The following is a 12,580-nucleotide window of genomic DNA, read 5'->3' as shown; positions in this document are numbered from 1 at the left end:
AGAAAATGCACAAATGAGAGACAGAAGTGTTTGAGCTAGGTTTTGAAGAATGGTTAGGAGTTCATTAGGCAAAGAGCATGTGTTTGTGTATGAGAAGGGAAACTGGCATTTAAAGTAGATTATGAGTAGAATTATCCCAAGGGTAAAGAAATGGGGCTGGGCACGGTGGCTCACGCCTATAATCCCAGTACTTTAGGAGGCTAGGTGGGTGAATCACTTGAGGCCAGGAGTTTGAGACAAGCTTGGCCAACATGGTGAGAGCCTGTCTCCACTAAAAATACAAAAATTAGCCAGGCATGATGGCAAACACCGGTAATCCCAGTTACTCAAGAGCCTGAAGGAGGACAATCGCTTGAACCCGGGAGGCGGAGGTGGCCATGAGCCGAAATCATGCCACTGCACTCCAGCCTGAGTGACACAGCACGACCCTGTCTCCAAAAAAAAAAAAAAGAAAAGAAAAGAAAAGAAAAGAAATTAATGGCTTAGTAACAGAATCCTGGCAGCCTAGAACAAAGTCCCCAGGCTCACTGGTTCAACATCACACACAGGGTCAGCATCACAGTTAAAGTTAGCATTAGGTCTCACAACACTCAGTTTCTCTCTCTTACTATGCCGGGCTCTTTAAAATAAAAGCAAATTGCACCGTACTCCAAGTGGCCACCGAATACACTGAGGAACAGGCATGTGCAGCACACAGCTGGTTGTGCTACAGTCCATTTGTCAGAATGGCAGAGAAGACATAACCCTCACAAAACACAGATGTGGGCCATTTTCTTCCTGGGGCTGGATAGGTTGGTCCAATATGGCTATGTGTTTGCATGGTAATTATATTTAGCAAGAATACCTTTCAATCATAGTTAACTGATTCTTCCCTCCGCCCCCCCCCCCCCGCCCCCAGCCCAATAAACTCTTCCTCTACAAACTCCAAGGAAAAACCTGAATTATAAACCCAGGATTGCAGCACACATGAAATCTAATAACATCAACTATTCATGACCATCTGTAATGTGCTAGATTCTGTACTGGCACACTTTCATTCATTCTATGCTTCCAGCAAACTTCTCGATGTAGACAGGAACGTCTCCATTTTCACAAGAAAACTGAGGCTCACAGTCCAAGGTTACACAGCTTGTGTTAGATCCATGGTTTGAACTAGGTCTGTCTAGCTTCAAAGTTCAGGCTACTAATTTAGGTTCACTCATCTATATTTTCTTCCTTAACATAAAAAAAGTTTCCTAGTTTACCAAATAATCCATACACATAAATAAGAAAAGAGAGAAGGCATGGTGGCATTAAAATTAAAAACCATATATTTAAAAGGAAAAAAATTCTCCTTTATTCTCTAGGAGCAGGATGGCTCTTCTAGATTACTCTTCTCACACACCACACACACACGCACATACACGCACACACACACGCACACACGCGCACACACACACACACAAGAGTTGATGCCTCACTTGACTATAATGTCTTGATGGTAACGCTAGTGTTAATGTTTAAATGCTCAGTAATATGATTCGCTCTCAAATACACCATGCAATTGCCTTGTGACCTTAACAGACCTCTTTGATCATTTGGAGTTTTGAGCTTTTCATAAATAACATGGGGTTATAATAACGCCTGCTGTATGAAAATGAAATGCATACAAACGACATCTATAATAAGTGGGAGATGAGTAACTTTAAAAAAATAAATTCTTAAAGAAAAAAAAGTCCTATATAGAAATAGCCATTCTTATCTGCAACATTAATAGAATTTGGACTTAATTTGAATAGAAAACAGCAAACCACAAATGGGTTTGGGCAAGGGAAATCTGGCAGAAAAGCAGGGGACTAAAGTGGATAGAGCGAGAACAGATGGGGGACCTGTAGTTACAAGTTCTTTCTATTGTAACATGCACGGGGGGCTGGCAGAGGGGATAAGAAAAAAAAGGAATAATAAGAGTAATTTTCAGGAGAAGAAGTACAATGGATTTTAGCCTCAGTGACGAGGATAATGATCATTCCATTAATAGAAATATAGAAACTGGAAATAATTGTTGGTTTGAGAAGATGACAGCTCATTTTATTTTGATTTAACCAACCTAGTCTCACAAAATTCTCTTTTCCCCAAATCATCATCAAATGGATTTTCATCAAAGATTAATTATTTGTCCTTCCAAAGAACCTGAATAAGACCACTTGCAGTGATCTTACTGCATGGCACCTTTTCAAAGTTCTTTAAATATTAGCTCTATGGTGTCTATTCAAATGGAAGGGATTATAGAATTACAAAGTTGCTGTTAACAATCCACTGACATTGGGCATGGGGCTGGGTTACCTCCCGCTTCACTCTTGGGATGAGTGTCTGTTTCTCCATGGTGCACGGTATTTCTCTGTGAGCTGAATCAAGCCTGAGTCACTGCACAGGAGGAAAGCAGAGAACCCTTTGGGTCTCAGTCTTCTCCTGAAAGAGTAAAATGAGAAGGCTGAACTAGAGGTTCTTTAGGGTCCTTTTAGCTCTAGGAAGCAGCCCCCTTTCTCTAGCCTATTCTCACCTGTGATGAGCAACAGGCATCGAAGTCAGCTGCCCCAGGAAAAAAGTACAGCTTGTGGCCATGACACAGAACAGGGCTAAATAGGTCATCTGAAGACAGAACCTCTGACCTTGGCCTCATTAGCACCCATGCAGAGGCCACTCAAGAGAGTAGAGATAAATGGCCACCCACTGAGGAAAGAAGTGGGCTGGGGAAGGCAGGCCAGGAGCGAAACATCCAGCGATTCTCCAGCCCAGAGTGCGGGTGCTGCACGCTTACGCCAACGTAAATTCATCAGGGCACTTGTTTTACATTGGAAGTGCCAGGCACTGGGCTGAAGAATATAAAGACAAATAAGACCCCGTCAGCACCCTCCCTTGCGATGCTATGGTCTAGGTGGTATTATTTCAATTATGGATCTTCTCATCACTAAAGGTTAGGACTGGCAAATGAATGCCATTTAACAGATACCATCTTCTCCTCCCTTTCCATTTATAAAAATAAGCATTTTAATTCTCATATTTACAGTTATAATGCTGAAGACAGTGAAAGGAAACAAAACATTAAGGAACTCATGAAATCAACCAGAACTCTTTTCCTTTTTAAAATTGGCCTAGAACACAAACTAAAAATTAACTTTAAAAAGAGAGACAAATATGCTATTAAAAAGATGAAAAGCATGGTCACCCTCACCTGTAATCAAAGAAATGCAAATTAAACCAAAATGCCATTATTCACTTATGAGATGATTAAAGTTTTAAAAAAGCAATGCTTGTTGTTGGTAAGGGCATGAGGAGCTATAAGGGTTCTCCTGTTTGTGTGTGTATAAATGGTGGGGGCTGGGGGGTGCAGGCTATAAGTAAATGAAAATGAGTATTTCCTTTCTTAAAAGTGATTAGCCAGGTTCGCTGGCTCACACCTTTGATCCCAACATTTTGGGAGGCCGAGGCAGGCATATCACTTGAGGTCAGGAGTTAGAGACCAGCGTGGCCAACATGGTGAAACCCCACCTCTACTAAAAATACAAAAATTAGCCAGGCGTGGTGGCGCTCACCTGTAGTCCTAGCTACCTAGTAGGCTGAGGTGGGAGGATCCTTTGAACCTGAGGTGGAAACTGCAGTGAGTGGAGATTGTGCCACTACACTCCAGCCTGGGTGACAGAGCGGATACTCTGTCTCAAAAAAAAAAAAAAAAAGAAAGAAAGAAAAGAATTATTAATATGTAACAAAATCTTTAAACATCTGAAACCCTATGGAATAATCTCACTTCTTAGGATCTGTCCTAATGAAATAATCAGAGATACACACTGTTTAATATAAGGATATTTATCCGAGTTTTAATTATGATAATAACAAAATTAGACTAAATGTCTAATTTAGTAAAAAAAAAAAAAAAATTCTGGGCCAGCTGCAGTGGCTCACACTTGTAATCCCAGCACTTTGCGAGGCTGAGGTGGGCAGACCACCCGAGGTCAGGAGTTTGAGACCAGCCTGACCAACGCAGTTAAACCCCGTTTCTACTAAAAATCCAAGAAAAATTAGGTGCAGTGGCATGCGCCTGTAGTCCCAGCTACTCAGGAGGTTGAGGTGGGAGAATCGCTTGAACTTGGGAGGCAAAGGTTGCAGTGAGCCGAGATCATGCCATTGCACCTCACCCTGAGCGAGAATGAGGCTCCGTCTCAAAAAAAAAAAAAAAAAAAAAATTCTGGTGTATCCATATAGTGGACTATAATATGTATACACATACATAAAATTATGTTTTCAGGTATACAACAGCACAGGGAAATGCTCGTGATACCATGCTAAATAATAAAGACAGGATACAGAACCCTAGATTCAATGTCATACCAAATTTGTTTATATACATATGTACTTGAAAGGGGAAAAAACACTGAAAGGAAACATACCAAAATGTCAGCAGAGGTGATGGACTCTGAGTTTTTGAAAAATTTCCTTATTTATACTTTACTGAATCTTATGATATTCTGTCATGAAATGTATTAGGTCCAATCATATGAAATTGTCATTTTGCAGGTCAAAAATAGTCAAATATTGGCAATTTCATATACTTACTATACTTAACTTCATATACTTAATATTAACTTAAGTATATATAACAACATATATAATATACATATTATTATTATATAATTTAATATAACAATATTGTTTCACCAATCATCATTATTCATAACTTAATATATTAACATATTATATAACTTAATTAAGTTATATATAACTTTCATCATCAGAAAAAAACTTTCATAAATGAAATGCTGCTTAGGTTAGATTAGGAAAATGCATCTTTAAAAATAGGTTAGGTATTTGGAAGCCTCAATGACAATAAAAGAAACATTGAAGAAAAGAATAAATGAATAGTAAATCACATAAGGCTCTAGTATATGGTACATGTGCCTTATCTGCCAGAGAGACTCTTAACCTGTTTTCAGGAAGCCAAAATCACATGTGCTGCTGAAGATATCCAATACAAGGTTACAACCAGCATTCTAAAAAGGTCTTAATTAGACATTGTCACTCCTCTAAAAGACCTAAAACTTTTCAGTTGTATTCACTGACATTCCATGCTTAAGATGTAATTGGTCCCTCAGATTGTTGGCAGGTCAGTGTAAATATCTCTTCAACTGACAACATTTAGGTCTAATGCTATGATTAATATATAATAAAGTACTTTCTTTAAACAAGAGGTAAATCGCCAAGACATAAAACAAACCAGAATGGAGTATGTTGCTAACCAACACGTAGGTTTTTAATGCTTTCCACAGATTTTTTCCTAAGGGTAGAATTGTGTATTTTACTATGAACAATAGAATTGCTATTTCCCTTTCCAGTCTTAATTATTAAATAACGCAACAGTTCCAGTTGAAGTCCTGGGACACCAAGTTCTCACAGACTGCTATTACCATACCACACGTGTGATGACCAACTCCGCCAAGTTGTTAAAATCTCACAAGATGTAAAAAGTCATACTTAATCTGTGAAGTAATCATTTCAGGAGGACATCCTTAGGTTTCTTTAAGGTGACAAAAAACAAATGAGTTGGAAAACTTGGGTCTAAGATCAAAAGGATCTTGGAACGTTAATCTTGCTGGGGTGGATTGGTATTAAGGCATTTGTTCAAAAAAAGAGAAAGAAAAAGAAAAAAGTCCCCAACATTATGGACTGAATTTTTTTCCTAAGTATTATCTCCTCTGACTCCTTTTTTTTTCTTTCCACAACTAATGTGAACACACATACATGCATTTACAAACACACACTCTTTCTCCTGTCTTCTCTTTCATCTCTAAATTCTGTGTCACACAATTATTGCTTTGGCTAGCAATATTTTTATGAGACCTTAAGTACCTCATTAACATTTCTGAAAGATTAGAAGTCATTAAGAAAGGACTCAAACTGGATAAGATTTTTAAATCTTTTGGAATCTTTGGCTATTTGCAAAAATAGCTGTAAAACATCATCATAGGTTAGAATTTTATTCCCTTATCATCATATATGTCAAGCTCCACATGTAAAGATACCTTAAATATTCCATTAAACTTACCCTTCTTTTGGTTTTGTTTTTAAATATCTTCAGAATTTAAAAAAGCCAAGTCTGTATCAAAGTGTTCGACTTAAATTATTTCATATAATCTTCACATTTTTATTTATTTCCTAAGTACAAAAGTCATGTAAAGCGATTTCAAAAGTAAACACTGCAAAACTCAGTGCTTAAGTAAAAAGGAAAAGTTCCTAGTAACCCCACAGTGCCAAAAGATAACCAGTAGCAACAATCTGGTTTCTGTTTCTCTAACTATTCTTCCTACACAGACAAGTTGCTTGCTTTTTTTTTTTTTTCTTTCCTTCTTTGGAATGTATCTTGGTGCTTCTTCCTAATAGTATCTAAATTCTTTCATTTACATACAGAAAAAACGAGCTTTACAGGTAAACTATAAAGACAACCAATAAGTCCAAAACTATAAGGATACTTCACGGTCTGATAACAAATCTGCCAGCCTATTGATTTAACCAGGCTATTCCCAAGCATACCTATAGAAAGGTGTTGGGAAAGATATTTAGTTCTAGATAATCCAAATTTTAAACAAGACATCTTCAATTCCAATCAAGAGAATTGAGGTTTTAGTACCTGGGGGAGGGGTTCCTGTATTTTTCTAAACACCATTTAGTGTTTAAAGCATATATCAAAGCCCGACACCTCCCCTCCCTGGGCTGCTGGCGTTTGCAAGTCAGTGGACCTCAACATTCCTTCCATCAGCAGGCCCTTGAAACAAAGCACAAGAGCAAGGTTTTAATGAGAGAGATAACCCTTCTCATCCAAAGGCGGAAAAACAACATCTGTTAAAAACCCAAGTAAACTGCAGTAATGGGTTCAGCAATAGGCCCAGAGGACTTCAGAGAGATAGTCTTTGCTTATCAAAATAAAAACCACAATAGAACAATTGTTTCACTCCAACGCTCTGTGTTCTAAACTCTCTCCAGATTAATTAGCATGGAGTTTCGCCAAGCTCATTAAAAGAAAAACTACGGACTCCTAAGGATGACTGGTGTTTACTGTCCTCCCAAACTGGCCAGTGAGAACTTGGGGGAGCCACAGACTTCTGGGCTTTCTGTACTGATAACATTTCTAGGATTTATTTTTAAATTGCATGGTAAAAATTAGACTACAAGAATCTTTTTATACTTACTTTAAGTGAAAAAATTGGTCCTTATTTATTTTCCTTGTGTACCTCCAACCCCGTTACATTTTATAGCTGCTGAACAATAGACCACAGGCTTCTGGAATCTGTGACCACTCAATGAGCTATTTGATAACCCTGATGACTTTGTCAAGTCGTCCAGAGCATGTGGCCACTCAGGCCAAACTTCTTTTTTCCTGAAACAGGCTTTCTCCACCCACCCAAATCCCCTAATTCTCCTGGGCCTGCCAAGGGCCTGACCTTCCAGTCTCTGCAGCAAAGGGTGAAGTTTTACAGAAGGAAGGCCCAGCAGATTAAAGGCCTCCGTTCAACAAATATTTTCTCGCCCACTCCAGGCGGAGTAACAGTTTGTTACATGCTGCATGCCCAGAGTGACACTTAGAGCCTTCAGGAAGCTTGTTAAGCTGGTGACTAAGAATTAGACACCTAATGTCAAGGTAAATAATTAAGTCCCAATCCACAGACGTTATGGAAAACCAAACCACTTTAACAAACTTCCAATTTCACACAAAAACCAGCACAAGTCCCATGAAACAGAATCTGCATATGATTTCCAAAAAAGCTTGTATGCATTCTTGCTTTGCTGGTGGTCTTAAAATTCTAAAATGAACTGACGTTCCCAAAGTTTTACGTGTACAGCCCATGACCCTCAGTTTACACCATGCAGACTGCCTTTTTTTGCCAGAGCATTTCTGGCTGCCTGAATCCTACCTATCAGGCCCCTTCCCCCAAATCCCTGTATTTTCCAACCCTAGCCCTCAATCTCTGGGATATCTATTCCTTGTAAATCTGAAAAGACAAAAGACCGGAGAAGGAAAACAAGTTGTGGGAGAAACATCACATTAAACTGTCAGGACAGGAAACCCTGGGAGTTGTGTGGTCTGCACCGCCCCACCCGTCTCCCCAAGACTAAGACCAAGCTACTAGATTTGGGGAGGGAATGAGGACACGGGAGGCGGGTGGAGTGCGTGCGGGAGTGGGAGAGTGGGTGTGGGTGTGGGGAGGTGATGTGCCCAAGCTAATTCCCCCAAGGCCTCTCTACTCCTGAAGCGTGTGGATGACCAAACACCAGGGCATGCCCAGGTAGCGCTGGCCTAAAGTTCTCGTTTTTATTTTTTTCTTCAGTAGTGAAATCACAGCTTCTTTACAAACGCCCAGAAGAATCCCAGGCGCTCTGCTTCTTGACGGGAAGCGAGAGGGGCGCTTTTAGCTGCTACTGCTGGGCCCCACTGTGGCCAGGGCATCCAGGCAAACCCTGGCTTTTGGGGGTGAACGGACCCCGACTGGAGATGGGGGAAGCAGAGGGCGCCCGCGGAGATCTGAGCGCAGAGACCCTGGGTGGGCGGGTTCCAGATCCCATAAATGAGCTGATTAACGGGATTTACAGCACTCCTAGGCGGGGCTCCTGCCCTTCTCCCACCCCACGCGCAGCCGGGAGCCGGGCGGCCCAGGGCACTCGCTGGGAGGCAGCCGCGATTAGCGCCCTAATCCCCAGCGCAGACCGCGCAGAGACTGGAGCGGGAGCGGGGCCGCGGCGGGAGCCCCCACCGTCCCGGGCAGTCCAGACGGCCGGGGCAGCGTGGGAACTGGGACCTCGGGGACCCAGCGCGGCGGCTGTCAGCTCCGGGGTGAGGTCCGCGAGGTCTGGGCGCGAGGGCGCGGGAGGGGTTGGTGGACACAGGCTGGGGAGGGCGACTTCGAGAGGGGAGTGAGTGACCCCGGCCCCCCAGGCCCTCCGCGCGCCGAGGGGCGACGCGAGCGCTAACGCCAGCCGCGGCCCGCGGTGCCCGCCCCGGGACCCCCGCGCCCCGAGCTGGGCACCTGAGGGGAGGTGACGCCCCTCCCGGGCTGGCAGGCGCCCTCCACCCAGAGGCTGCGGGGCCAGGCACGGCGCGGGGGGCCCAGGCGGGGCTGCGACTGGGGGTGCGGACATCCCCAACCGCCGGGGTGGCTGGGACCGGAGCGACGTCCCAGCTGGAGAAGTTGGGGGGAGTGCGGGAGGCTGCGGGTAAGGCCCGCGAAGCGCCGTGGGAGCGGCCCTAATGGACGTTGGGAGCCAGGAAGGTTAGACGCCGGGACTTACCGAGCGGCTCCCTCATGCCGCCTCGCGCCGCCACCGCCGCCGCTCCGGCCGGCCGGGGAGCAGCGCGACCCGCCCCGCCTGCAGCCGCCGAGGCCGAGCATGCCCGGAGGACCGCCGTCCGCCCCGCCCACCGCCCGGGCCCGCCCCCCCCCCACCGCCCCGCCCACCGCCCGGGGCTGCCTCCTCTGCGCTGAGGGCGGTATCCAGGCCACGAGCTTCCTAAGCTTTTGGGGTCCGCCTGCGTGGGTCGCGCGGAAGGCACAAGTGGGCAGACCACCATTCCCTCTTTTCTTGTCACTTGGGTTTGGGCCACGTCAACCCTGTGGAAATGTCCAAAGACACACACACTCTCACAGATACACACAAAGCAAACCTATTCATATCACACAAACACACAAAGATGTATGCAAACACATTTATATACACCCACACATAGATGCACACAAACACACTCACATACAGGAAACAGGCGCACACAAACACATATACAGGACACACAGGTGCACACACACAGTCACAGACAAGTGCACACACACTCAAATACAGTGACACGCAGGTGCACACAAACACACCCATATACAGTCATGTACAGATGCAGCCAAACACACTGACACATATACATACATACACGGGAACACAGTACGGCTATACACACACACACACAAACACACCCACATAACACATCGATATTATGAAGAGCAGAAAACAGTGATGGTGACAACAGCTTGGGATTTACTTCTTTAAAAAAAAAGTCTTAGAGTCTGGAAGCCACCTTCAGATCAGCTGGCCCATCCTCTCCTGTGGCAGAGGAGGAAACTGATGCCAGGAGTAGGATTTGCCTACAGGGCAGGGGTAGAAGGGGAGATAGGAGGAGGTCAGTGGGAGAGTTCAGACCAGAATGAACATTTCCTGACCCCAAACCCACTCCATATTTCTCTTACAGCGGGAAGGGGCAGAAAGATTAGACTGCTGCCTGGGTTTGCTCAGGGCGAACGTTTTCATAATTTTGGAAGGCAGACAGAAGACAAAAAATGTGAAATATTGCTGATGTATTGGGGAGAGACAGGGAATGTTAGTTAAGTCCACCCAGACAAAACATGGATGGCACAGCAGACTGGTGACCTTGCCAAATGAGTTTTCAGAAAACTACTTAGCCACATCATGATTTTAGGACTGTATTTGCTGTCATAACACCAATAACTAACTTTTTTTGCTCTATCACCACATCTGAGCCCTTCCTAACTACTATTTCTTTTAATCCTCATCACAGTTTGATGATATGGGCCCCACTTTACAGATGAGGAATGGGCTCAGGGAAGGGCACAGATGGCAAGCTGCAGAATCTAGCCCAAGACCCTTGCTCTGAACCACCAGAGCAAGGTCGTTTCTTTGTTCTCTTGAATCGTATGTTCCTCATGGTTAGTAGCAACGTATAATCTAACACAGCATAAAAGCTAAACACACTATTGCTGGAAAAGAACAAACAATGTAATTGAGTATTGTATTGTGCATTATCAGGAGTGCGTGGGAGGAAACCAGATGGCGGCGATGGGAGCAGGCAGCGTGATCAGGGGCTCGAGAACCAGATAGCTCAGGTCCCAGGCCTGGCTTCTCTGCCACTTTCTAGATGTGGTACTTTACTTCTGTTAGCCTCACTTTCCTCTCTAACAAAGTGGGGATAATGAGGGTTTGCATCTCATAGGAGAGTCATGAGAATTCAATGAGATGATGCCTTCTTATCACTTAGTTCAGGTACATGTAACAGTGAAGAAAATGGTGCTGGGCGTGGTGGCTCACGCCTGTAATCCCAGCACTTTGGGAGGACAAGGCAGGCAGATCACCTGAGGTCAGGAGTTCGAGACCAGCCTGGGTAAGATGGTGAAACCCCATCTCTACTAAAAATACAGAATTAGCCGGGCGTGGTGGCAGGTGCCTGTAATCCCAGCTACTCAGGATGCTGAGGCAGGAGAATCACTTGAACCCAGGAGGTGGAGGTTGCAATGAGCCAGGATCATGCCACTGCACTCCAGCCTGGGCAATAGAGTGAGACTCTGTCTCAAGAAAAAAAAAAAAAGAAAGAAAAGAAAATAGTAGCTACTACCATTAAGACTTGCACAGCTACTGCTGTTTGACTTGGAGCCACCAGTGAATACTTTGAAGGACAAGTGGATTGTGGCTAGGGAGAGACACAAAGGCTGGGGAACTAGGATTCGACAAAATTTAAAAGATAGAAAAGGAAATGCAGAAGTTTTTTTTTTTTTTTTTTCTGGGGAGTCACAGTTATTAACAGCAGTGATATTACTTGTTGTCAAAAAAGCATCATTCAGTGATGGATTGCTTCAATGACTTACAGAATTTCTGTTTCTCCTCAATTTGCCAACTCAGTGAAATAACTTTGTCCTGGGGTGGAGCACCTCTATGTGCCCAGCATGGTGCAGACACCTAGGGAGCCAAGTATTCCTGCTAGAACATTTATCAGCCAGTGAATTGAGATTAGGATGTGTTTCCCCACAGAACAATGTCATATTGTTGGGTTTCTAGGTCAACCCCATGGAAGTTTTATAATATACCTAAGTGCTGTAGAGTTGCAAAAAAACAGAGTAGAGTTGCAGTAGACCGGAAAACAGCACTGATTCAATGCTAGGAGCTAAGCTAAACCAAACCAAATCAAGTTTAATAAGAAATTGTATTTTAGCAGAAAGCCTGGCAAAGGCAGATTCAATTAGGGGAATGTAATGGGATTGAAATACTGGAGATTCTAGAGAAGATGACTTCACAATTTCAAGATGCTTGTGGTTTCTTGACCCTGGGTCTTTATCCTAACATCCTCATTTCAAAATGTTTGGCTTCCGTCTTTCCTCAGTACTGATGTATCCCTAGCCCTGCTTTAATGTTTTCCTGGCATGACTAAGGCCATTTCAAACAAAGAAGCAGAATGAAAAGATGGGGAGAGAGGATGGTGGTGAGGCTGTGGATGTGGGGAGAGGGGCAAGCAGAAAGGTGGAAAGCTTTTCTAAAGATCTGGGAATAGAATTAACAAAGAGGAAAGAGGGTGTATTATTCTGTTCCCATGCTGCTAATAAAGACATACCCAAGACTGGGTAATTTATTAAGGAAAGAAGTTTAATGGACTCACAGTTCCACATGGCTGGGGAGGCATCACAATCACGGTGGAAGGCAAAGGAGAAGCAAAGGCACATCTTACGTGGCAACAGGCAAGAGGGCATGTGCAGGAGAACTACCCTTTATAAGACCACCAGATCTCATG

The 12,580-nt window shown here is 43.8% G+C and overlaps 1 protein-coding gene across 3 annotated transcripts in view; it reads right to left on the bottom strand.

Annotated features, from left to right (window-relative positions):
* Positions 1-12,580, bottom strand: part of JCAD (junctional cadherin 5 associated) — a 149,040-nt gene that overhangs the window by 36,477 nt on the left and 99,983 nt on the right. Inside the window, exons 1-2 of one of the 3 annotated variants that reach the window (XM_030798437.1) lie at positions 2,540-2,575; positions 2,323-2,448 (exon numbers count right to left, since the gene is read on the bottom strand). The exons of 1 other annotated variant lie outside the window; for it this stretch is intronic. The gene's annotated coding sequence lies outside the window, so the exon portion shown is untranslated. Of the gene's footprint in view, positions 1-2,322; positions 2,449-2,539; positions 2,576-9,312; positions 9,418-12,580 lie in introns of those variants that run through there. One more of the 3 variants, XM_030798436.1, reaches the window with a different exon arrangement.

This window comes from Nomascus leucogenys, chromosome 18, assembly GCF_006542625.1.
Source record: "Nomascus leucogenys isolate Asia chromosome 18, Asia_NLE_v1, whole genome shotgun sequence".
NCBI classification, from domain to species: Eukaryota; Metazoa; Chordata; class Mammalia; order Primates; family Hylobatidae; genus Nomascus; species Nomascus leucogenys.
Note: the sequence above shows the minus strand (reverse complement) of the source record. Positions and strands in the feature narration are given on the sequence as shown.